Source organism: Gopherus flavomarginatus, chromosome 13 (assembly GCF_025201925.1).
Source record: "Gopherus flavomarginatus isolate rGopFla2 chromosome 13, rGopFla2.mat.asm, whole genome shotgun sequence".
NCBI lineage: Eukaryota > Metazoa > Chordata > Testudines > Testudinidae > Gopherus > Gopherus flavomarginatus.
In genome coordinates this window covers 9,040,485-9,064,904 of record NC_066629.1, presented here as the reverse complement: position 1 = coordinate 9,064,904, position 24,420 = coordinate 9,040,485, and the positions used below count along the sequence as shown (strand labels likewise).

The window sequence follows — 24,420 nt, the reverse complement described above, 5'->3', positions numbered from 1 at the left end:
CGAGAAATCGATTGCTGCCCGCCGATACGGCAGGTAATGAAGACATAGCCTTACTTACCACAGCTAAGGGTGTTGGGTTCCTCCGGTGGCTGTGTGGAGCAGCCATTCATTTTCCTGTCTGCACTCCTCTGTGGTGTGAAAATTGGGGAGGGGAGGCAGAAGCTCCACTTCCCTCCCGAAATGACGCCCAGTGAGGGAAGCCAGTTCAACAGGGTAGGGTGGCAAGTGGTGGCCAGACTCTCACCGCCAGGGTCTAGTCTAGCTCACGGTCCAGCTCAACTTCCTCCCCGCACCACTGGCCCCCAGTCCCCTTCCACCACCAGGTCAACCCAGGAACTAAGGCAGGAACGGGGTGAGGAAGCAAGTCAAGCTGAGCAAGGCAGGCAAAAGTGAGTCTTGTCTTCATGGCCCGCTCACAATGATGTCCTTTTTGTGTGCAACGGCTGCAAAAACATCCTGGACAGAGGAGCAACAGGCCAAAATAATCCCATACAGCTGCCAAAGTAGCTCAGTTGGGAGAGCATTAGACCAAAGATCTAAAGGTCCCTAATTCAATCCCAGGCTTTGGCAGGTTGTTTCATCTTCTTTGTGCAGGGGCAGCTTGTTCTCTGGCAGCACAGTGATGCCTACCCCCAAAGTGAGCAGGGCTGACCTGTAGGAAAGCAGTTTTGGGGGCCCCTTCCATTAAAAAAAGTTGCAACATTGTATTCTCCTGGGACCCCTGCGGGGCCTGGGGCAAATTGCCCCACTTGCCTCCCCTCTGGGTGGCACTGAAGGTGAGTCTCTGATCTTGGGCTCTGCAGTAGGAAAACATAGAATGGGCTTCTGCCCCTAGTTGGCCCACCTGACCTTTAACGATGAGAGCTGTCTTTCCCAACATGGCAGGAAGAGAGCAAGGCAGGGTGACCCTCAGAAATGGTGCCAGAGGGCTGCTGGGCAGTGACAGGCAGGGACTGGGGATGAAAACTCCTCTGTGCAGCTGAGCAAGGGCAGCACCAGGGAAGGGGCATCTGTGAAAATGGCTGTGTGGAAGGGATTTGGGGGCCCAGGAGGAGGTGCTTGATGTTCAGTGTCTTGGAGCAGGTGGACTTGGACATGGTGGGTGTTCACGAAATGCCCATTAACAACTCTAGGGTAGCTCAATAGGCAGAGGGTGATTGGAGGAAGGGCCCCCTGTCCAGAGAAGAATGATGGGCCTGGAGTCTTGTTTTTCACATTCGCGGTGCGAGTACAGAAGGTGGTGGAACTCCGACCAGGGAGGGCATTACTGGTAAACTTTGTGCTCTGTAGCACTGGTTACTGCTATATTAGCGTGTATGGTCCCCAGTTAAGCCATGAGAGGGAAGATGAAAGGCTCTCTTCCTCTAGACTGCATGATATTTGTTGTTAGGGGGACGATTTTAATTGTGTCAGCCGGCCTGAGGACCGCTGGTCCCATTTTCCCAACCGTCAGAGGACACACTTTTACAATGAGCACTACCAGACACAGGTCTGTAGTGAGGTCAGCTTAGAGGAGCTCACTCCAGCCACAGAGGGGGTTCACCTTTCTGTGGGGACAGACCAGGACTCGCATTGACCGGATTTATGCTTAGCTTTTGTGTCCTTAGCATGTTGCTTCTCAGATTCTTTTTTGGCCTGACTTGTTACACTTTGTCACTTAACAGGCCAGAGTTTGTGCACCTTCCTATTATCCTCACTAGGATATGATTTCCAAATTTTGAGGAATGACTTTTTGCCTCTAACAGCCTCCATTCCTCTGCTGTTTAACTAGAGTGGCTTTCTGCTGGTCCTCCTATTGTTGTTTCTGATTTAGGGCATACGTTTCATCTGAGCCTCTAAATGCAGTGTTTTTAAACGGTCTGCATGCTGCTTGCAGGCACCTAACACTTGTGACAGCAGCTCCTTTTAATTCCCATCTAACCATCTGTACTTATGCCGATAGGTTGACTTTAGGTTTTTAACTTTGAGCAGTAGCTGAGAAGATGGTAAATTGGACAGAAACCTGTTCGACAAACCTCTTCATTTCCTTGTTATTTCCTGACTTCTTCATTCATCGCCTTTTCCTTATTTCCTGGCTGAGGCGGCGGCCTGCCAGGGAGCTCCCTGGCACCCAGGACCGGCGCTAGTGTTTTTAGTGCCCTAGGCAGATGGCCATTTTGCCGCCCCGCGCGCTGGTCCTGCAGCTCCGGTGCACCTGCCACAGTCGTGCCTGAGGAGAGGGTCAGCTAGTCCGCGGCTCCGGTGGAGCTGCCGCAGCCGGGCCTGCAGGAGGTCCACCAGAATCGTGGGAGCAGTGGACTGTCGGCAGGAATGCCTGTGGCAGCTCCACTGGAGCCGCGGGACCAGGGGACCCTCCGCAGGCACAACTGCGGCAGGTCCACTGGAGCCACCTGCTGCCCCCCTGGCAAAATGCCGCCCCCCAATAATCCTGGCACCCTAGGCGATTGCCTAGGCCACCTAAATGGAAGTGCCGGGCCTGCTGGCACCTCTGACTGCCTGGGCTGAAGGCAAGAGACAGGCCTGGGCAGGGTGAGGGCCTCCTGTCCCGGAATGAGGCCGCAGTACTTCCTCGTCCCCTTTTCCCACCCACACCGGCAGGCGGCTGCTGTGGGAGAACATGAGGGAGGTTCTCGGGATGCTTGGCAGCACTGTGTGGCTGTCGGGAAAGAGCTGAGGCTCCCGATTCGACCTGCCATTGTCTCACGTGGCTCTGCACACCGTCAGCCAGGGCAGGCCAGGCTGCGGACGTGACTTAGGCTTGGGCAGCCTGGCCGCGCTTTCCTGACGAGGTCTGAGGCAGGCCAAGGGCTTTGCACAATGTACAGGGAAGTGAGAAGGAGGCATCTTTGAGCCAGTGTGTCTCATCCACTTCTCCCTTGCTGCTTGGGCGGAGGTGGGAAGGGAGCGAAATGTTCCCGGCTGAAGGTTTTGTGCTCGGCTTTGAGGATTAATCCCAAGCCTCTAGTACGGCTGCCGGGAGATGGGCTTTTGCAGCGCAGCCCCCACACTCTTCCAGCCATCAGGTGAACCCACAGTATCCAAGAGAGCCTTCGAGGTGGTAAAGGGGAACATCACGGCTCCCAGCAGACCTTGAGGAGCCCATGAGGAGCCTTCAGTGGCATCCCTGGGGGAGCATAAACCCCCCTCCTTTCGATTACCAGCTGAACTCACTGATCCATGATATCACAGAGACACCTACCAGCAACTGTTTGCCAGGGCCGCTGCTCGACACCCTGCAGCTCTTCCTGCCAGTGCCAGAGCTCACCAGGCACTAGCCTGGAGCCAGGGCCACTAGGTGCTCCTGAAGAAAATCCAGCAGAGTGATACAGAGTCCATGGATTAATAGAGATAGATTAATCAAAACCCTCTTCTGCCAGCACCAGGTCTCCTTCTTCCTACACTGGGCCTTCAAGCGAGGGGGCGGCTGGTACAGCCCCAAGAGTCTAACCTGTGAGGCAGGAGGCGGCTGATGCCTGCAGCCTGCTGGGGAGCTCCCAGAAGTTATTAAGGGACAGATACTCAATACCCTTAGTAATAAGGGTTTGGGGTTCATCGAGGCCAGTTAGGGGGTCACTATGTCTGCTCTGTAACCCTGGGTGTCAGGTCACTGTGCAGCTTTGATCTAGAGCTCAGATCTCAACAATTGACCAGCAGCCCACAACCTCCCCCTGGGTCTGCCTCATCTGGTTACTCCTTACAGGCTGACCTTACCCCACTTCCAGCCCCGGATTCTCCCCCAATCATCCTACTGCCACTCAGAGCCACAGACGTGGAGGCACTGAAGGAGGGAGGGGTGACTCTAGGGTGGGGTTCTTCTCTAAAGATGGCTGGTAGAAAGGTGGTGCTCAGCTCTGTCAGTCACCTGCCTAGTTGCCTCGCTGCCAGGGGATGCAGACATTTCTGTAAGGTGCAGAAAGGGGGTATTTGGCTTCGAAGTGAATGTGAGGAATGTGCATTTATGAGAGGGAATTTGAACCATTCCAGTTGTACATCAATGGCCTAATGGATAAGGCATAGGTCTCCTAAGCCAGAAGTTTTGGGTTCAAGTCCCACCTGGGGTGAAAACCTCCTGTATACTGCAAAGAAACTTTGGTCTTGTTTTCACCAAGGAAGCTGGAAGATGTTGGAACATAAAGTGCTGGATCTTGGGAACAATCTCCCAGAAATGTCATCTTTCACGCAAAAAAGGCTTCTAAACCCCTCAGTAGCAAACAGTTAATATTAGTGTTTGCCTGCGAATAGAATGAAGGGGAATGTTTACTCTGACATGTCCATGAGTGAAACAGACAGGAAGAGCAAGGCTGTTCTGAAAGAGAATGGATCTGTCTGGAGACAAAGCAGACCCTGAGAATGAGCAACAGTGTGAAAAGAAGAGGTTCAAATGTGTGTTAGTTTGGTCTGCCAAATTTAAAGAAAATCCCAATGCCCTTAGCATGATGCAGACACTGGCGGTTTCTGATCTTTTACTGAGAATTCATTGAGAAATATTTTCCTTAATTATATTATGGAATATTGGGTGGGCTAGGAAGGCACCATTCTTCCTGCTTTCAGCCTTCCAGATCTCATGGCTACATGGCCTGGGGCCAATGCGCCCCTTCCAGTCAGCTGCTAGAGCAGACAACAGCAACACAGACAGGGATGGCAGCAGGGCAGACTGGAGCTCCAGGAATATGTGGGACCAGGTCTCATCAACGGGGAGGTGGCCACCCCAGCATGTACAAGGCTGAGCCAGCATGTATGGTGTGTGCTGCAGCCTGCCAGTACTCACTTTTGCAACTGTGTTGCCCTGAGGACACTCATATGTCTGGGTGGTATCATTTCCCTGGATGGGCTCACAGAGCAGCTGAGCCTCGCTTGGCAGAGCCTGGCCAGACCCCCAGAAAGGGGAGGGCATGCACTCGTGCCCTGTAATGGGTGATGCCAGGGTGGTACCAGGGTGGGACTTCCTTCTGTTTGTCTCAGGGATTAGCTCGCTCAGCTAGTGTTCCTTCCCCTGGTGGTGCCTTGTCCATCACTGTCACTAATTGCAGACTGCCTCAGTCCAAGTACTGCAGCATCCTCTTTATGACTCAGCCATCTGGCCGTGTCATGATCTATGCTCCTCCCTTCCAGGGTGACTTAGGCGGGTATGCGGTGAAGTGTCTCCCAATCTAGCCATTTCCCCAGTGGTGAGTGGCTGGGATCCAGGCCCACACTACTCTGGGTCCCAGCCCAGGGATCCTGTAGATAACAGCTTCTGCTTCCTCTCCTTAACTTCATCCCCCAGTGCTGCTTCAATTCCTGGGACTGCGTCCCTGCAGCCCCAGCACGTTCTTCACCCTCTTCTCAAGGTCTCAAGCCTGCAAGTCCCAGCAACCAGCCAGGAGCTCTCTCTAGCTTCCTCTGGTCCCTGCCAGTCGCTGCCTTGCCAGAGGAGCTGTGACCCTACACCCCATATTCTTCATAGATATATTGTTATGATAGGCATATGGCACAGCTAAGATTTGAGATATCACTGGAAAGGTTGGATTGTCCTTGAACTCAAGATTTAGGTGCACTAAGTCCAGAGTCAATATGGCCACCCTTTGGTTCAGGTCTGCAAGGCCTAATGGTCAGATCAGGGGGCCGCTTCAAAACGGGGATAGTGGCTGGATTAAGGGGAACTGGGCCCACTTGACTCCACCGGGTCCCAGCCCAAGGCCCTCTCAAGTTGAGTGCGTTCATTACGCAGCCAGCCAGAATCCTACCGCAACATGCTGACCTTACACGGGTACGAGATACCACTCACTCTGCCTCCCTGGGCCACTTCCTACCTTGTTTTCTGAAGCTGTTATCCATGTATCATCAGGGTCTCTGGGTTCCCTAGCACTGGCAGCTCCATAGAACTTTGACTCCCACCAATTGACTGTAGGTAGCAAGTCTCCGATCTGGTACCTGGGATCTCTGGTCCCGCAGTCAGGAGCTGTAGCGGCTCCTGTCCTGGAGCCTCCACCAAGCGTGTGTCTTCCTCAGTGGCCAGCCCAGACTGAACTGAGCTGTTCTCCTTTATACTGACACAGCAGCTGGAGCATGTCCAGCAGGGTCTGAGGGGCAGGACTTCCTCCAGCCATAGTGTGGAATTAACCCTTTCTTGCCTAGTGCGGGGTGTGCACACCCCATCATGGACTGTAATATTTGATCTGATTATTTGACCCCACCCATGCATTGCTGAAGTGCAGGAGGCACAGAGGCTTCTTCTGGGTCTCCTTTCTCCTGGCACTGAAATGGAAATGGTTCTTTCACGTGCATGGTGGGCAAGAAGTAGGACTTTCTGCAAGGGTCATTAACAGCCAGTCAGGCTGAATTGTTTTTTTTTAATTTCAGCAAAAAAGTTTCAGCCTTTTCCAGAAAGGGCCTTACGCTTGTTTTCCCAGGGCGCCATTTTTTTCACTACCATTAAAGCTACAGCATCTCCATGCTTTGGAGCAGAGAGAGGCCATTTTGCAGACGGTGTCAGAGACTGGTCTTTTGCTCCATCCCCACAGAACTCACTGAGCATTTTCCAGCCTGGGATTGAGAAGGACGTTCTCTGCAATTGCTCCTCTGAGCTGCCAGAAGATGCTCTGTGGCTGACACTCCACAGTGCTACATTCACTCTGAGGACAAGTCAAATGCTGCGCCAAGGGTGGTGAGTTCCCCATGAATTCCTGTGTGAGCACACACTGCCCCTGTCCTCCACACACACTCACACACAGTGCCACTGTCCATCACACACACTGCACATACACACTCACACACACACACACAGTGCCACTGCCCACCACACATACTGCACACACACACACACACACACACACACACACAATGCCACTGTCCACCACACATACTGCACACACACAGAGAGCGCCACTTTCCACACACACACACACACACACACACAGAGTGCCACTGTCCACCACACACACACACACACACAGAATGCCACTGTCCAGCACACACACACACACACAGAGTGCCACTGTCCACCACACATACTGCACATACACACACACAGCGCCACTGTTCACCACACACACAGAGTCAGTGCTACCATTAAGGCAAACTAGGCAATTGCCTAGGGCGCCAAGATTTGGGGGTGCCAAAAAGGGGTGCTCCCAATTTTTTTTTACAGCGGTTCCTCCGTGAGTGCACAGTCGCTGCTCCACTTCTCCCACTTCCCAGGCTTGCAGTGCCAATCAGCTGTTTGGCGCTGCAAGCCTGGGAGGAGAATTAGAGTGGGGGCGGCGTGCTCGGGGAAGATGCGGAACAGAGGTGAGCTGGGGTGGGGAGGTACTGCACAGCTCCCAAACGGGGGAGCTGCCATGGGGGGGGCACCTGAGGGTGGAGGAGGAGGAGCTGATGCAGGGCTGGGGGTGAGAGGCGCAAGGTGGAAGTTTTGCCTAGGGTGCGAAAGTTCCTTGCACCGGCCCTGCACACACACACACACACACACACTGCCACTCTCCACCACACACACTGCACATAGACACACACACCATGCCCCTGTCCACTGCTCACATACACACACACACACACACACACCGTGCATGCTGTGCACACATCAACTGCAACAAAAGAAACACAAACTACACACTCTGGAGACAGTTGGTTTGTTTCCAGGTTGCTTTTACTTACAAAGGTGCTGAAGTGTGATCTCTCTTCTTTTTCCTTGGGCAGAAACACAATGGAGGGGAATCCACATCCCTGAACTGCCAGGTGACAGTGGCAGGAGAAAAATGCAGAGCACTGAAATTTTAAAACACTCATAAATAATTTCACACTGTGGGTTGGGGTGCTCAGGAGGACCCAAGGGAAGGAACTAGGGGGATTAAGGGGAGAGGAGGGTGGTGTTACCAGGGTGCACTGTGGGACTGGGGGATTTGGAGACCCCAGCGAGGACAGGCAGGGGCGGGTTGCAAGGCCCCACGGTGGCTGAAAAGGGGAACCTGGCAGGTTGAGGGTTAGCAGAGATTGGAGATGAGGAACCTCACTCCCTGGGGATGGATTGGGGGAGTAGGGGGATGGGAAAGTGGGGCCCAGCAATGGAGAAATGGGTTGGAGGCAATTGGGGGCGGGGCACTGAGGACGAGGGTAGGAGGAGGGAGTTGGGGGAGGGCCCATGGGGCGGGGAGGTGGGATGGGTGGGGGAAGGGGGCCCACAAACAGAGGGAGGCACTAGGGGGAGGATGGGGAAATGGGGGGCCCAGGGACGAGGCTGAGGTGGATGTTAGTGAGGGAGCCTCAATGCTAGCGCAGTCTCGGCAGTTTCTTGCATGAGAGACACTGTCCCAAAGCAGGACTAATGCTTAGACCTGGTGATTAGTGGTTTCAGATCTGTTGGTCTGCAGCAAGACTCTCCATTGAGTCTCAGTCAGCTCTGTTATTACACAGGGAAGAACAAAAGGGTGAAATGGTGCCTGGAACCCTTAAGAAAAATCCACTCCACCAAGTACCAACACTTGTCGCTACCTGCTTTCAACTCCACTGAGAATGTTTTGAGGTCACTCCTTGCCTTTATCATCCTAAGAGTCTCAGAGCATCATAATTAGCAAGTGCTCCAGTGGCACAATTGGTTCGCATACAGTATTTATAGGGCAGTGCTTAGAGATGCGAGTTAAGGGATGCTCTAGTGGCACAATTGATTAATGCATACTACTTATAGGGCAGTGCTGAGAGGAGCTATGCTCAGGTTGTGAGTTCAAACCTCTCCTAGAGCACTGGTTTTCATTAACCAAGTGGCATCACCCCCTCATTTGGCCCTGTGGAATTCCAGTTCTGGGACACTGAGAAAGGCAGGAGTCAAAAATGCCCCTTTCAATTACCTCCTCCTCTCCAGAGTACAAGTCAGAATCTACAATCCTTTCTGTAACTAACACCACAGTGTGAAATAGGAACAGAGACAGGTTTGCTGTGGGAATTCTGTAGTTCAGATGACTTCATGCCTGGGCACTGTGATTCTTTACCAGTTTCTCTGGCAGTGGGAGGCCTTCATTCTCACAGCTGTGATGGCCGAGTGGTTAAGGCATTGGAGTTGAAATTCAATAGGGTTCCCCTGCGCAGGTTCAAATCCTACTCTCAGTGCAGCCTGTGTTTTAGCCAGTCTCTCACCCAGGCAATATCGCTGTACAACCCCCTGAGACACTCTCAATTCTTTCTCCACCCCAAGTAAATCCTGTTCTGTTCCTTTCATAGAGATCCCGGGGACACTACTTCACACTGTGTCCCTGAGGGGTCAGGCAAACTCTCAGCACCTGATGCCTCTGGCACTCACCTAGTGCCCCATAGATCAGCCATAGCCCTGGTTCTGCTCCTCTCTCTAGCCTGCGAAAGGAGTCAAGTCAATGACTCCATGGCTGCTACAGGGCTGCAGAACTAACAGAGAAAAAAAAAAAGATGCCCAGCAGCCACCTCTGCCCCTGCACCTCCCACCTGCTAGCAGGCCTGGCCTACAAGCTCCTCCTCTTCTTCAGTGTCTCCCGCTGGCCATTGATGGGGTGTGCTGGAAGAGTGAGGAGAGAAAGAAGTGGGGCAGGAAGAGATTTGATGGTTTGAGGGCAGGGCCTGAGGTGGAGCAGGCATTGAGCTCCGCCTGGGAACTCTCAAAGTCAGCTCCTCTGAGTGCAGAAGCCTTCCCTGAGTCTGAGCTGCCAGGATCCCTGCCGCAGAGCAGATGCCACAAGTCTCAGCCTCTCTGTCCCACACATGGCTCTGGGCACCACCAGGAATCATTTGGCTCCTGGCACACAAGGCAAATTAAAAGCTGAGCTCCTGGACAGCAGCTCAAACCCTGGCCCCTCCCATTAAGAACCTGATGCTCTACTGACTGAGCTAACCAGGCTTGCTAAGAGCCTCCACCCCTCCTCTTCTTCTCCACGGCCACTGCCAATTCCTCCTCCTCTTCCTCACCTGAGGGTCACTAAATCTCCTCACCTAGACAGCCAGCCCGTCCACTGCACCCCAATCCCCTATGCCTGAGCCTCCCTGCCAAAGTCCTGCACCTGGCTCCATAGAATTAATTCTCACGTGCTGCTGGGAACTCGACTTCTTGTGCCCAGAGAGTCTTGGTCCCCTTCAGTAGAAGACCTGAGAAACACAGTGTCTGTCTTTTCTAAAGAAGTGCTTGGAGGGGCTTTTTCTCCTCTGACCACGTGGCCTAATGGCTAAGGCATCTAGCTTTGGATGAGAAGTTGAGAGTTCAAGTTGCTCTGTGGTTGTGTTGCTGCATTTTTACATTCGTGCTGAAAGTCCTGCTCCCTTCAGGGCTGGAAACTCTTCTTGGCCGCTCAGGCCAATGCTCTGGCTTCAGCTAGAGCCCTGGGAAGGAGTTGGGGGGTGGGCATCACAAAGGCTGGGACATGAGCCCCAGGTGCTTCCAGTCTAACCTTTGCCCTTCCTGACTTGCCAAAGATAATGGGCGGCTGCCCAGGCTCGTGAGTAGAGCAGTTTCCCTCTTCCAAGTGCGCACCTGTCCCTGTGTTTGATGAGGTTGCTATATAGCACCTTGGGAGCCTGGGTGTTTCTCTGCTTCTTGCCAGCTGGGGAAAAGCCTCTTGGGGTAAAATCTCCTGCCCCATGGCAAAAGTGAGCACTGTGAGTGGGAACAGACAGATACCACACCAGGGGGTGGCTCTGCTTTCCTACCTTCTTCTGATGTTGGCCACAGAGCATCAGTAACTGCCCTGCATGCTGGTCTGTGGGTCGCTTTCAGTGGGTGTTTGGCATGGCAGGGAGCAGCCTGGCCGGAGGTCTTTGTGGCTGTCTGCTGGCCATGCAGAGGCATGGTCCTCCCCTCCTCTTGCCCCGCTTTCAGTTGCTCTGTGGCTTATAAACTTTCCCTTGGAGCTGTCAGCACCAGCTGCCTCTGCTCTAGGTGTCCGGAGGAGGGAAGATGTGAGGGGCTCCAGGCTGGGCTCCACCTCACTCCTACCAAGCCTTGACTATTAATCCCGGCCCTGGCACTCCTTTCTTCAAGCACCGTGTGGGCCAAAGGAAAAGTGTGGCAGCAAGCACAAAGGCCAAACTTGTGGGCGTCAGGTGAAGCAGCAAGAATCCCAACCACCAGATCAAACCACAGGACTACAGGCGCCATAGCCACTTCTATACCCCAATCCATTGCAGCCTCCTCAACCAAAGACCTGGCTCTAGTGGGTGTGAGTCATCAAGCAGGAGGAAAAAAGACTCACTCTTAAACAACTGGAGACAGAGAAATTGAGCACTTTGAGCTTCAGGGCTTTACCACAAACCAACACAAGGTTGCACTGAGATTTGAACTCAGATTGCAGGATTCAGTCCTGAGTGCTGTTCATTACACGATGGGACCATATTGGGCTTCCTTCTCTGGCCATTGGTGACCCTCATAAGGCTGGGTCATGTAAGAGACTGTTGGCCCTTTACTAAAACTTAATGGGGTTTTTGGTTGGCTAGTTCCCAGTCCCAATAGAAGGGGGAAGGGTCAATGGGAAATCAGGCCCCTGAGACTGACATGCTCCTGGGGCAATGGTCACCAACTGGTAGGGAACATGTGAGAATTTGTTAATGGAGAAAAATTCCTGGTGAAAATTGGCAAAGCTGTGCAGATTTTGAAAAGTTCCAGTGAATTTACACATGAAAATATATACAGAGAGACAAACACACAGAATGAGAAAATCACAGACTGCACAGACCCACACAGACATAACAAAAACCAAACCCACACAGCACACAGAGCCATATACACATAAGGGAAAGCCACACAAAACATAGAAAGAACAAATCCATGCCAAAAAATACAGCAAAAGCCCACAACAAGAAAGCACAAAAACTACATACCAAAAGAATACAAAGAAAAAGGCAATCTGCATGCAAAAGTCATACACACACGCACACAAAACTATGCAAGGCATCCACCAAAATCCCACAGGACCCACATGCACATCAACACAACAGACGAAAACCACACCAACATACAGAAAGCCAGGCAGGGTTTGAGTATCACAGTGAAGAGGGTGAGCACAAAGGTGGTTTGGGGAGCAAAGATTGAGGGAGAGTCGGGGGTAGTGCTCTGGGCTCTGCTTGACCCCTCCTGACACAGGCAGCTGGTGGAGAGCAGAGCGTGCTAGGTCTGTGGAATCTGCCCTACTCTCTGTAAAGCAAGGGGACCTCAGTGTCTTCTGAGCTGGAATTGTATTTTCTGCAGGGCAAACTGATTGGCAGAAGCCATTTGCTTAAAGAAAACTAGCGTTGTAGGTGAGGTTTGAACTCCCAACTTCAGCATCACTCCACTCAGCGCTGCTATTATAAGTTTTATGCACTAACCCATTGCACTTCTGATGCCCAACTGAGGGTCTTGTCTCCTTGATTCATGGATGGATTAGGGGTTGAGGGGGTAGCATTAGCTAAAACAAATCCATATTAATGGCTACAGAATGGCAGCAGCAGAGGTGGGGAGTCTCCTTCTGTGTGATAGAGCTGGTTCCCCCTTCCGTTGCTGAGGGGAAGGTTGGTGCTTTGAGTCCACCCGGTGCTGGAATGTCCCATGGGTGAGATTAACAAAACTCTTGAGAAGAGAAGAGAAGGGAGGGAAGTCTTTTCCAGTCCTGCCTAGCTCCATTGGTCTCCTGTGGCCCTTTCGGCTCTCTGCTCCCCTGCTCAGGAGATGCAGAGACAAGCCCCCATCTGGGTGAGTCACCAAGAGGCTGTGTCCCATGGAGTGTGTGTGGGAGAGGGGGAGGGTTGGACTGGGCTCAAGGGGAGAAGGTTGTGTGTGACAGTGTGTGGGGGAGGGGGAGGGTGTGTTCCTTAGGATATAAATGATGGAAAACATACCCAGTAGTGACAGTGAAGCCCCGTGTCTCAGTGTTATGACCCTGTGTGGTGCTGCCATTCACCTTCCCCTCTTATGGTCTCATCTTTCATTGAATCCAGCATTTTTTCACCTGTCATCATCCCAGAGGTGTCCCACATGCCTCAGATTCAGAGTGTCCCTCTTAGAGGTGCTGAGAACTGGAACTGATTTCAGCTGCTGGACAGCTCTGCTAGGTTTTTATACATTTGCATAGGAAAATACTGAGTGTTTAAATTCATTTCAAGCCCCCCGCCCCCATTCAGCGAACTCCTGAACATACTGGAGATGGGTCTGGAAATCCATTTTCATTTGAAAAAGTTTTTAAAGGGAATCTCTTGGATTGTAGCTAGGAACCTATTATCCTGCAGGGAAACATTCACCCACTGATCTATTCTCGCAACAAAGAGTGTCATGTATAGCCCAGAGCAGGAACAGTTTTTCACCTAGGGGTTACTAAACTTTATCTCTATACAAACACCACAGCTTACAAACTCCCCACCCCTGCTCTGTGTCACCAGAGCACAACAACGACTCTCCTTGGAGCACACACAGCTCCCCAGCTCCGTGCCCATCAGTCTCTCCAGCATTCCTCCAATCCCTTAAAGCAGGGTCTCAACCTCAATTTACCTTAGGGCCAGTGCCAGTCCTCCAGTCCTACCAGTAGGCCAAAAATGTCACTCATACCACTCAGAACCCACCCCCCAAAACTCTGCCTCTCACCTGCCTAAGGCTCTGGAAGGGAGTTTGGGTGGGGGAAGAGGTCTAGGGTTCAGGCCCTGGGTTGGTGCTGGGGATTGGGATGCAGGAAGGGTGCAGGCTCTGGGGGGAGTCTGAGTGCAGAAGGGGTGAGAGGTTAGTCTCTGGGAGGGAGTTTGGGTGGTGGAGGGGTTCTAGGGTGCAGGCTGTGGGATGGAGTTTGGGTGCTGGGTGCAGGCTCTGGGCTGGGGCAGAGGGTTGAGGGAACAGGAGGAGGGGTGGTGGTACTGGCTCTGGGAGGGAGATTGGGGATGGATGGGAGGGTGTGTGTGGAGGGAGGGGCGTGCAGGCTGTGGGAGGGAGTTTGGGGGCTGGGGGATGTGGAGGGGGTGCGGGCTCTGGGGGGAACTTTCTGTGGAGGAGGAGGTATGTGAGGAAGGGGTGGTGGTGCAGGTTCTGGGAGGGAGTCAGGGGTGCGGCGCTTACCTGGGGCTCCAAGGCGGGGCGGGCTGGGGGTCCTCCACATGCTGCTGCCCCCAGGCATCACCCCCGCAGCGTTCCATTGGCTGCAGGGGCTTGTGTGGAGGCACAGCTCTGCCCCACCCTGCCATCGGGAGGGGCCGGCAGCCACTGGAGCGAGCAGGCAGATGCTGCACTGCCGGGGAACCTGGGGGGGAGCGCCTGGGGGCAGCAGGTGGGGCCAAGGGAGTGACCCAGTCCCAAAACTGCTGGAGCCCCACGGGCAAGACCCTGGAACCAGGACTGCCAGCCAGACCAACACCTTTAAGAGGAGACGTCCCTCTCCCTGTCAAAAAATGATCTTCCTCCTTCCGTTCAGTGACAGCCTGAATTGTTCCTTATCCCAGCAGAGCCAGAGAATTGAAAGCAGCAACATCAAACCCTTGTGTAGCTCGCAGAAATGGACATAAACACTTCCTGGTATCTGAAGAGATGTTCAGCTTTGCCTTTGGTCAACTACAAGGCTAAAGGGAAAGGAGGTGGTACCAGATATAAAGAGTGAAACGCGACACATCATAGTTATGCCCATGGTGGCTGCAAAATCTTTTTATAGACTTCTTATCATCAGTGTATGGTTTTTTCTGGAGTCTACGCCTTGACCAAGAAATTTGTACCTTGATAAAATAATCAACTGCCTCTGGTGAAAACAATGGACTTAACACTCACTGCGGTATCCCTACACAGCTACAAATACTAACAACAGTGGCTGCCTTTTAGCCATAGTTTTAGTCAGGGCAATAAATTGAAACAAACCCCCTTTAAATCATTTCTCAGCTCAACTCCTTCACCCACATTCCCTAGAGTGTTGGGCCACCATGTGGATGTTTCATTTCTTGCCTCTGAAACCAGCTCAGCCCACAGGGGAAGAGTTCAGTCCAGGGCCTGGTGCATTCTGGGAGCAGGGACAGTGCAGAGAAAGGGCAGATACAGGGCAGTTCTGAACACTCTACACAGAACTTCCTGTCCCAACCCACAGCCCCTGTTACAGGGGGCTTTTAGCCATAGTTTTAATCAGGCCAATAAATTGAAACAACCCCCTGTTAAATCATTTCTCAGCCAGAGTCCTTCAACCACATTCCTTAGGGCATTGGGCCACCATGTGGATGTTTCATTTCCTGCCTCAGTTTCACGCGAAGACACAATTTCCTTTGCACAGATCCGGTTTATGTTAAATCAGAATTATCCCGTAGTGTAGACGTACCCCTTTTCTTGTGGACCAACTCCTGCTGGGGAAAGAGAGAAGCTGCATTCTGCTTCTGTCTCTCCCCACCAGAATCTGGTCTAATACAAGAATGACCTCCCCTGCCTTGGCTCACGTCAGTTTCTTGTCATTGCAGAAGGTCAGCTCTTGTCATTCACTCCGGCCACTTAATGCCTTTTCTAACCTGCCAAGTGTGGGCAGGCGAGTGCACAGGCAGCCAGCGCTGTTTCAAGCTGTTCTGTGGGAAGGAGCAGACAAGAGCATTGGGGCTGCGGTATAATGCTTGCATAGGCTTGCTCTGCCCTGGTTTGCTGTACGAGTTAACAGTGAGAGATTGGTAGTCACAGGTCAGTGGGTGGATTTGTGCAAACTAGGATTGTAAAGGGAACTGTCTTTGAACAGAATTGTGTATTAAGGGGTCTTGCTTTGAATTCTTCCACTGGAGTCATTTCGGGGAAGTGATCTTCACTTAGAGTTACCTCGTTAGGGTGTTCGTGGCATGGCTGGGAGCTCGTCACGGTGAGGTTGAAAGCGGTGGGAGCAGTGGTGCACGTGCATCACACAGTCTTGGCATTATTTTTCAGTGCTCTGTGAGCTAAAATCAAGTGTAACAGGCTGTTGGTAATACCAATAGTAACCCAGCCTGATTTCGTGAAGCCACAAGGGGGCAAAGATCTGAGTACCTTTCCTGCTGGATTTTATCCTCTTGAGCCCTGACCCCACCAAACTAAACTCCCCCATATGAGGGTCATCCTATCCCCATTAGCCAACCTGCTTCTTTATACACATGACTGTCTGTAACTTTTTGTATGAGTGATGTACCCTCACTGCTTGCTGACTGTATCTTGATCTTACCTGCTGTATACTCACTGGGGACATTGCAGATTGTATATGTTATGTGCTGTCTAATACCAAAATACTAGCATCCCCCTATACTTTGTATGTTACCCCCAATGACCAATAACTGAAGTTTCAAAGTCTCTGTATCAAAGATTTTCTAATAAACTTTTAAATCTGCTCTTATCAGTTTAATTTTCTCAAATGGACATCTGCAAACCATTGTCCTGAAGATGGAATCTCCTGCAGCTATTTTTGAAAAATTGATGCTGCTTTATAGAGCTACTCTAGTGCTCAAGCTGATTTGCATATACATGATGCTGATATGCATATGCACTGCACTACTGATAGCAGCTCTTTGGGACCTCACATCCAGGAGCAAGAACATCTCGACAGCTCCCCCGGAGGAGGACCCCAGAAGAACCTTGCCTGCTTCCCAGGTCAAGGATCCTGAATTCCACCCTGCTGCTCCCGAGAAGGATGCCACCGGAGGAGCCCCCCCCAATGACCGAGGACAGGGATGCTGATTGCCACGCCACCGGGAAGGATGCTGCCAAAAAAGCCCCCCTGACGACCGTGGACCAGGATGCTGGTCACCACCCCACCGGGAGGGACGCCACGGGAGGAGCCCCCTGACGACTGAGGACCGAGAGGCTGATCACTGCCCTGCTGGGAATGACGCTGCCAGAGAAGCCCCCCAGATGACCGAGGACTGAGAGGCTGATCGCAGGCCTGCCAGTAAGGATGCTGCCAGAGGAGCCCCCCCGATGACTGAGGACCAGGATGCTGATCGCCGCCCCGCTGGGATGGATGCCACCAGAAAAGCCCCCCAGACAACCAAGGACTGAGAGGCTGATCGCAGCCCCGCCGGCAGGACCACCACCGGAGGAACCTCCCAGATGACCCAGGACCAGGATGCTGAGCGCTGCCCTGCCAGGAAGGATGCCGCCAGAGGCTGCAACTGCCAAAGGATCCCCTTGCTATCCCCCAGCTGTCAAGAAACCTTTGCTCTACACCCCAGCAGCCCCAGCCACCGCAGGATGGATCCCCTGTTCTCTGGCGGACACCGGACACACCCACAGCTCTCCAGCAACCACTGCCAACGAGGGACAACTCCCCCAACCCTCAACAGACCACCCCCACTGCTTCCCAGGGGCTCCAGCCACTGGGAGGCATCCCCGGTGATCCTGAGGCACAGCTGCCGCAGAAAGATCCCCCACCACCACCAGCCGTGTGCCAGAGAGCAACCAGGAGGGCCACAACACCCCACGAGATGGCTGCTCAGCCCCAGACACCAACCAGAAGGACTCTCAACCTGTGTTTATTTCATTTCACACATTTACTTTAATAAAATTTTTAAATCCAAGGGTGTCAGCATTGCTTCTTGGCTCTTTAGAGCTTAGCTCAAAGGATATGTTTCTCGGATAGGCAATCTCTGGCACATGTGCCAAAGGCAGTATAAGAGCTGATTTTCAGTAGCACTCATACTGCCCTGGTCCTGGCTCTACATTTTAAATTACTTTTAAATGAAGCTTCTTAAAACATTTTAAAAGCCTTATTTACTTTACCTACAACAATAGTTTAGTTATATATTAAAGATTTATAGAAAGAGATCTTCTAAAAATATTAAAATGTATTATTTGCACATGGAACCTGAAATTAGAGTGAATGAATGAAGATTTAGCACAAACCTTCTGAAAAGTTGCTGATCCCTGGTATGTTCAAACTATCCATGGGATTGATGGGTAATAATTGATCTATTGGGCTTTGATTTATTGTGTCTTGTCTGGATGTAATAAATCAATGCTCAAATGGGCTCCTGTTCACTCTGGAACTTTACCGGGGTAAGAAATGGAAGTGGAGTGGATGGGGGAGCCACAGCTGTCAATCCTGTGCTGTGAGGACAGGAGGTAAGTCAAAATAAGATATATCAACTTCAGCTATGCTATTTCTGTAGCTGAAGCTGTGTATCTTACATTGATCCCGCCCCCCACCCCAGTGTAAACCAGGCCAAAGTGTGAGTAGTCTCTTAGCCTATCCAAGGCAGTGATCAAGTGTCTTGGGGTATATCTACACTATGAAATTAGGTCAAATTTAGATGTCGTTTTTTTAGAAATTGTTTTTATGCAGTCAGTTGTGTGTGTTCCAACACAAAGTGCTAGAAGTGCATTAAGTCGGTGGACTGCCTCCACAGTACCGAGGCGAGCGTCAGCTTCCAGAGCATTGCAATTTGGGTAGCTATGGATAGCTATCCCACAGTTCCTGCAGTCTCTGCCACCCATTAGGTTTCTGGGTTGAGATCCCAATGCCTGATGTGGCAAAAACAGTGTTGCAGGTGATTCTGGGTATGTCATCAGACCCCCTCCCCATGAAAGTAATGGCGGACAATCATTTCACACCTTTTTTCCTGGGTTACCTGAGCAGACGCAGTACCACAGCAAGCATGGAGCCCACTCATCTCACTGTCACCGTACGTCTCCGGGGTTCTGGCAGCTGTGGGACTGCAATGCTATACAGCAGTAACTCATTGCCTTTTGCTAGCAGAAAGTGCATTATGATTGACAGTTATAATTGTCATACTCTTAGGTGCTCTTTTAGTCAATCTCAGTGAAGTCAGTTAGGGGTGCCTGGGCAAACATGGGAGTGACTCAGCCAGGTTATTCTCATCTTCTGCCAAGCACCCAGGAGATGATGATGGCTAGCAGTCATACAGCACTGTCTTCTGGTGAGTAGCCAGGAGATGCCAATGGCTAGCAGTTGTAATGCACTGTTTGCTACCTACCTAAGATGTAAAAGCTAGATGGATCAAAACAAGAAATTGACCTGATTTGTTCTGTGAAATCAACAGCCTGCTAAACCCAGGGTTTTGAGTTCAATCCTTGAGGGGACCATTCTGTGTGGCAGTTGTTTGTGTTTCTCCCCTTTTGTTGATTTTAATTCCCTGTAAGCCATGCCATCAGTTGCCCCTCCCTCCATCAGAGCAATGGCAGACAATTGTTTCATGCCTTTTTTCAGCACAAAACCAGAAGTTGCAAAAGCAAAACCAGGCAAGGAGGCAACAGCAGTGCGATGACGAGAGTGATGAGGCTATAGACATGGTCATAGACTTCTCACAAAGTATGGGCAGGGCAATGTGCACATCATGCTGATGAGTTCTGCATGGTGACCTGTGCTGATCAGCTCTCCATGCTGGCCAAACAGGAAATGAAATTCAAAAGTTTGCGGGCCTTTTCCTGTCTAGCTGGACAGTGCATCTGAGTTGAGAGCGCTGTCCAGAGCGGTCACAATGGAGCACTCTGGGATAGCTTCCGGAGTCCAATACCGCCGAATTGCACCCACGCTATCCTAAATTCGACCCAGCAAGGCCGATTTCAGTGCTAATCCCCTCGTTGGAGGTGGAGTAAAGAAATCCATTTAAAGAGCCCTTTAAGTTGAAAAAAAGGGCTTCATCGTGTGGATGGGTCCAGGGTTAAATTGAGGTAATGCCGCTAAATTCAACCTAAAGTCATAGTGTAGCCCAGGCCTCAGAGGGATTTTATAGCTACTGGCTGGCTGGGTGTCCAAAAAAGGGTGCTACCCGCCAAACCCACCCCCTTTCATTTATCACACTTGGTAACTACTAAGCAGAACCACAGAATCATAGATTGATTTGCTGAGTTTCCTGCAGGCCTTCCTAACGGCACAGTAGGGCTGCTCTTGGTTCTGTACAATGTTGTTTTGTTTAGCAGTGTCTGTGAAGGCACTTCCAGCTATTTGGCCGTGGGAACTCTGGTATTAAGTGGACACCCTATCTTAGCTGTGTATGGCTGTATTGCTTGTAGATTTATATATTCTGTATTGATGTTACCAAATGGAGTATTTTGTAGCTGACTGCTATAATTTGTTTAACTTGAATATGCTCTCTCAGACTCAACCACCTGCCTTTCACACACCCCGCTGCCCCTCGCTCTCTGAGGTGGGAACAAGCCACCAGCATGTGTGTCCATTGGATTTTTTTTTATTTAATTACTTCTCATTGCTAAATTATTTATGAATGTTTTTTAAATTTCATTGCAGTGCGTTTGCTTCCTGCCACTGTTATCTGGCAGCTAAGGAATGTGAGATTCTCCTCCATTGCATTTCTGCCCATGGAAGAAGAAGAGAGATCACACTTCAGTACCTTTGGAAATAAAAGCAACCTGGAAACAAACCAGCTCTCTCCTCAGTATGCAATTTGTGTCTCTTCTGGTGCAGTTGATGTGTGTGCAGCATGTGTGGTGGACAGGGGCACTGGGTGCTCACATGGGAATTCACCATCCTTGGTGCAGGATTTGACTTGTTTCTGGACTGTATGTAGCACTGTGGAGTGTCAGGCACAGGCTGCATGACCCCCTCCATTTATCCTTGGCGCAGATACAGCCCAGGCTGCAGTAGTGCAACCTCCTCTCCACCTGCCCTCAACCATCATCTGCACAGCCCACCTGTCAGGGTAGGAGGGGACTGTTGCTCCATGGCTTCTGGTTCTCAGATGGGACTGCCCTGGAATGGGGGTGTGTGGTTGCATCCATTAGGTCACCAGACTGAGCCTTCTAACAGCCTTGGTGATTGTTCCCAAGATCCAGGACTTTGTGCTCAAACATCTTCCTACTTCGTTGTTGAAAATAAGGCCAAGGTTTCCTTGCAATATACAGAAAGAAAGTAGATTGTCACCCCAAATGGGACTTGAACCCACAATTTCTGGCTTTGGAAGCCAATGCCTTACCCATTAGGACACTGACGTTCAACTGCTAAAGCGAGGGAAATTCCCTCTCATAAATGCACATTCCTCGCATTTGCTTCAACACCAAATAGCCCCTTTGTGTGCCTTACAGAAATGTCTGCATCCCCTGGCAGTGAGGCAACTGGGCAGGTTGCTGACACAGATGAGCACCACCTTTCAGCCAGCCATCTTTACAGAAGAACCCCATCCTAGAGTCACCCCTCCCTCCTTCAGCACCTCCACATCTGTGGCTGAGTGACAGCCGCCTCCTGCCTCACAAGTTAGACTCTTGGTGCTGTGCCAGACTCCCCCTCGCTTGAAGGCCCAGTATAAGAAGAAGGAGGCCTGGTGCTGGCAGAAGAGGGTTTTGATTAATCCACCTCTATGTTATGAGCACAGCACACGGACGCTGTGTCCCTCTGCTGGCTTCGCTTCAGCAGTGCCTAGCGGTCCTGGCTCCAGGCTAGTGCCTGGTGAGCTCTGGCACTGGCAGAAAGCACTGCAGGGTGCCGGGCAGCAGCCCTAGCAAACAGCTGCTGGTAGGTGTCTCTGTGGTATCATGGGTCAGTGAGTTCAGCTGTTAATGGAAAGGAGGGGGGTTTATGCTCCATCAGGAATGACTCTGAAGGCTCCTTGTGGGCTCCTCAAGGTCTGCTGAGAGCCATAATGTTCTCCTTTTGCCACCTTGAAGGCTCCCTCCTGGACACAGTGGGTTCACCTGCTGCCTACAAGAGTGTAGGGGCCGTTCTGCAAAAGCCCATCTCCAAGCAGCCACACCAGAGGCTCGGGCTTAATCCTCAAGGCCGAGCGAAAAACCTTCAGCTGGGAACATTTTGCTCCCTTCCCATCTCCACCCAAGGAGCAAGGGAGAAACCGATGAGACATGCTGGCTCGAAGATGCCTCCCTCCCACTTCCCTGTAGGCTGTGCAAAGCCCTTGGCCTGCCTCATGCCTCATCAGGAAAGTGCGGCCATGGAAGCACTGCAGCCTCATTCCAGGACAGGAGGCACCTGCCATGCCCAGGCCTGCCTCTTGCCTTCAGCCCAGGCAGCCAGAGGTGCCAGGGAGCTCCTTGGCAGGCAGCCGCCTCAGTCATCTCTTGCCTCATGGCCTAGGCTCTTGGTGCTCTGCTGGTCATTGCCTCGCTGGAAGGCCCGGAGGGAAAAGAAACAAGCGCACGCATAACAAAGGATGGTTTTGATCCATTGACGGCTGGATTACGAGCTCAGCACACTTCCACTGTGCCACTCTGTTAGCGCTTCACACCCCTTCCACCCAGCCACTTCTATCTGGATTAGTGCCTTACGAGCTCTCGTGCTGGCAGGCAGATGCGCAGGCTGCTAGGCAGCTGCCCTGGTCACAGGACTTTACAGTGTCTAGAGGGTAAAAGGGATCTAGTTGGGGTTTGGACCCCACTGGGAGCTGGGTAGCTGAGTGCCGGAGATGGGAGCACTTCTTAAACTGTTTTCAGTTAAGCCTTCAGCTTGTGGGGGACGAGGTTCAGCGTTGGATCCATGTCTGCAGCAGGCAAGCGCCTCTGGCTCAGTCGCCCACCCCGCTCCCCTCTGCTGTTTTAACAAACTGAAAGCTGGAGCAAATGCACACGCCTTGCAAAGGAACAGGAGCCAGGATCTCGAACAAATGTCAACATTTTATTAAGATGACGTTCAAAGAAAAAAAAGTGTACGGTACAGCGTTTAGGCGCAGAAGTTTCTGGTAATCCGGGAACAACATACAGATTACCCAGGGGGTATGAAGTTTGGTTTAAGAGCGGGTGGCGTAAGGAATACATAATCTGCAGTAGCCCCGACGGGGTAAAAGGTTAACGTACAGAAACTGAGTTAGGAGAGTATGTTGTTCATGTGAGGGCTACGTTCAGGTGTGGAGTACAATGAGCGGATACAACAATGAGGATGGATTGACCTGCTTTTGGTGAATTTGAACGTTCAGTGTTTTTTAATCTTTTCCACAATCTAGTTTAAGCAGGGTCGCTATGAACTGTACCCTGCCATCTGTTGGTGATCTGGTGTAAAGGCCTTTTGGGGCTGATGTCATTGGCATGGTTACACCCACCCCGGATTGCATGATGGAAGTGCTTGTCCAAATGGTCATTTCAGCTGCTGTGGGAGCCCCAGTCTCTTTGTTATTGGGGCAGGAGTAATCCAGTGTATTTTCCTGTTTATTTTGGATCAAGGAGAGAGTAACTGTACCTGGCATTTGAGGCCTGAGAGCTTCACTCTCGCCTGGAAAGTATTCACCATTAAGGGGTCTGGGTTCCAAATGCCTAATGTTTGAGAGAGGTGGAAATGGTTGTTTGGTTGGTTCTAGTTGGTGTGTTGTTGATGTTTTCTTTTCTGGTGTATGAAGTCAAACATATTTTTGATTTTTTTTGAGTTGTTGTTAGTGCTGCAGTGTTTGAGTTGCTTGCCTTAAGCTTATGCCATTTGATCTCTTTCATGGTCTATTTTGGTACTGAAAGGTAAAAGGCTGCTCTGTGTGTGGTGTTATGGAGTAAAGTAGCAAAGGTGGGTTGCACAGGTGGTGCCTATGCCAGGAAAGTTGTGTTCCCCAGCTGTAGTTTCTGAGTCCAATCTGCAAAATTTCCTTGTATTACGAGTGGAAAAGAGCATTTTACTCAACTCTGAAGTTGTTTACATCTTTTAGTATGTAAATGATATCAGAGCCCACCAGCTTAATTATACCCAAAAATTGCATTACAGTATTAACAGTTTTACACCTGTGGCATAGAACCAAATATGTGTTAGAATGATAAAGAGCTCTATTTTCAAACTACAGAGAAACAAAACCTCTAAAACCACCATTTAGACATTTCAAAGGAAATCCACAATACTAAATACAAATATCCATTTTCAATCTGTCTTAATTCACTAGGCCTTGGAACCCATGTCCCTTGCCTAACGAGATTTATGTAGATTCTGGTGATTCATGAAATCATGAACTGCTAAGTACCGTTCTACTGTCCTTGATTCATATCACCAGGATAACCACACTTGATTACTCCTGCCATAATAACAAAGAGACTGGGGATCCCACAGCAGCCGAAATGACCATTTGGACAAGCACCCCCATCATGCAATGTGGGGTTGGTGTGACCATGCATATCAGCAACAAAAGGCTTTTACAACGCATCACCAACAGATGTCAGGGTAGAGTTCATTCTGACTCTGCTTACAATCTCCCCCCGGCCAAGAATTGGTGGTCCTGGTAAATCACACTCCCTATTATACCAGCTCATTGGTATTGAATGCTGAAGTTATGACTAGCAAAAGTAGACACTCATCTGTGCCCTGTAGCATCCAGCTTAGCCGTTGTTAACACGTAAGTCAGTGGATTGTTCTCTGTCCATACCTGAAACTGAGCACCAGACAAGTAGTGTCGAAATTTCTCAGTGATGGGCCATTTCAAGGCCAAGAACTGCAGCTGGTGGATGGGCTAGCAAGTTTCACTATCAGACAGTCCTCAGCTGGCAAAGGCTACAGATTTACATTTGCCTTCCACTTCCTGGTACGGGACTGCTCCCAGACCCTCCAAACTGGCATCAGCATGCAGGATAAATGGTTTGTTTGGGTCAGCGAGGACTAGGACTGG

The 24,420-nt window shown here is 51.1% G+C and overlaps 2 non-coding genes across 2 annotated transcripts; both read left to right on the top strand.

The window, feature by feature from the left end:
• Positions 1–497: 497 nt before the first annotated feature.
• Positions 498–570, top strand: TRNAF-AAA (transfer RNA phenylalanine (anticodon AAA)). Its single transcript has one exon. It is a non-coding gene; the product is annotated as a tRNA-Phe (tRNA).
• Positions 571–8,996: 8,426 nt separating this feature from the next.
• On the top strand, positions 8,997–9,078 carry TRNAS-UGA (transfer RNA serine (anticodon UGA)). The gene has a single exon. It is a non-coding gene; the product is annotated as a tRNA-Ser (tRNA).
• The last annotated feature ends 15,342 nt before the right edge of the window (positions 9,079–24,420 follow it).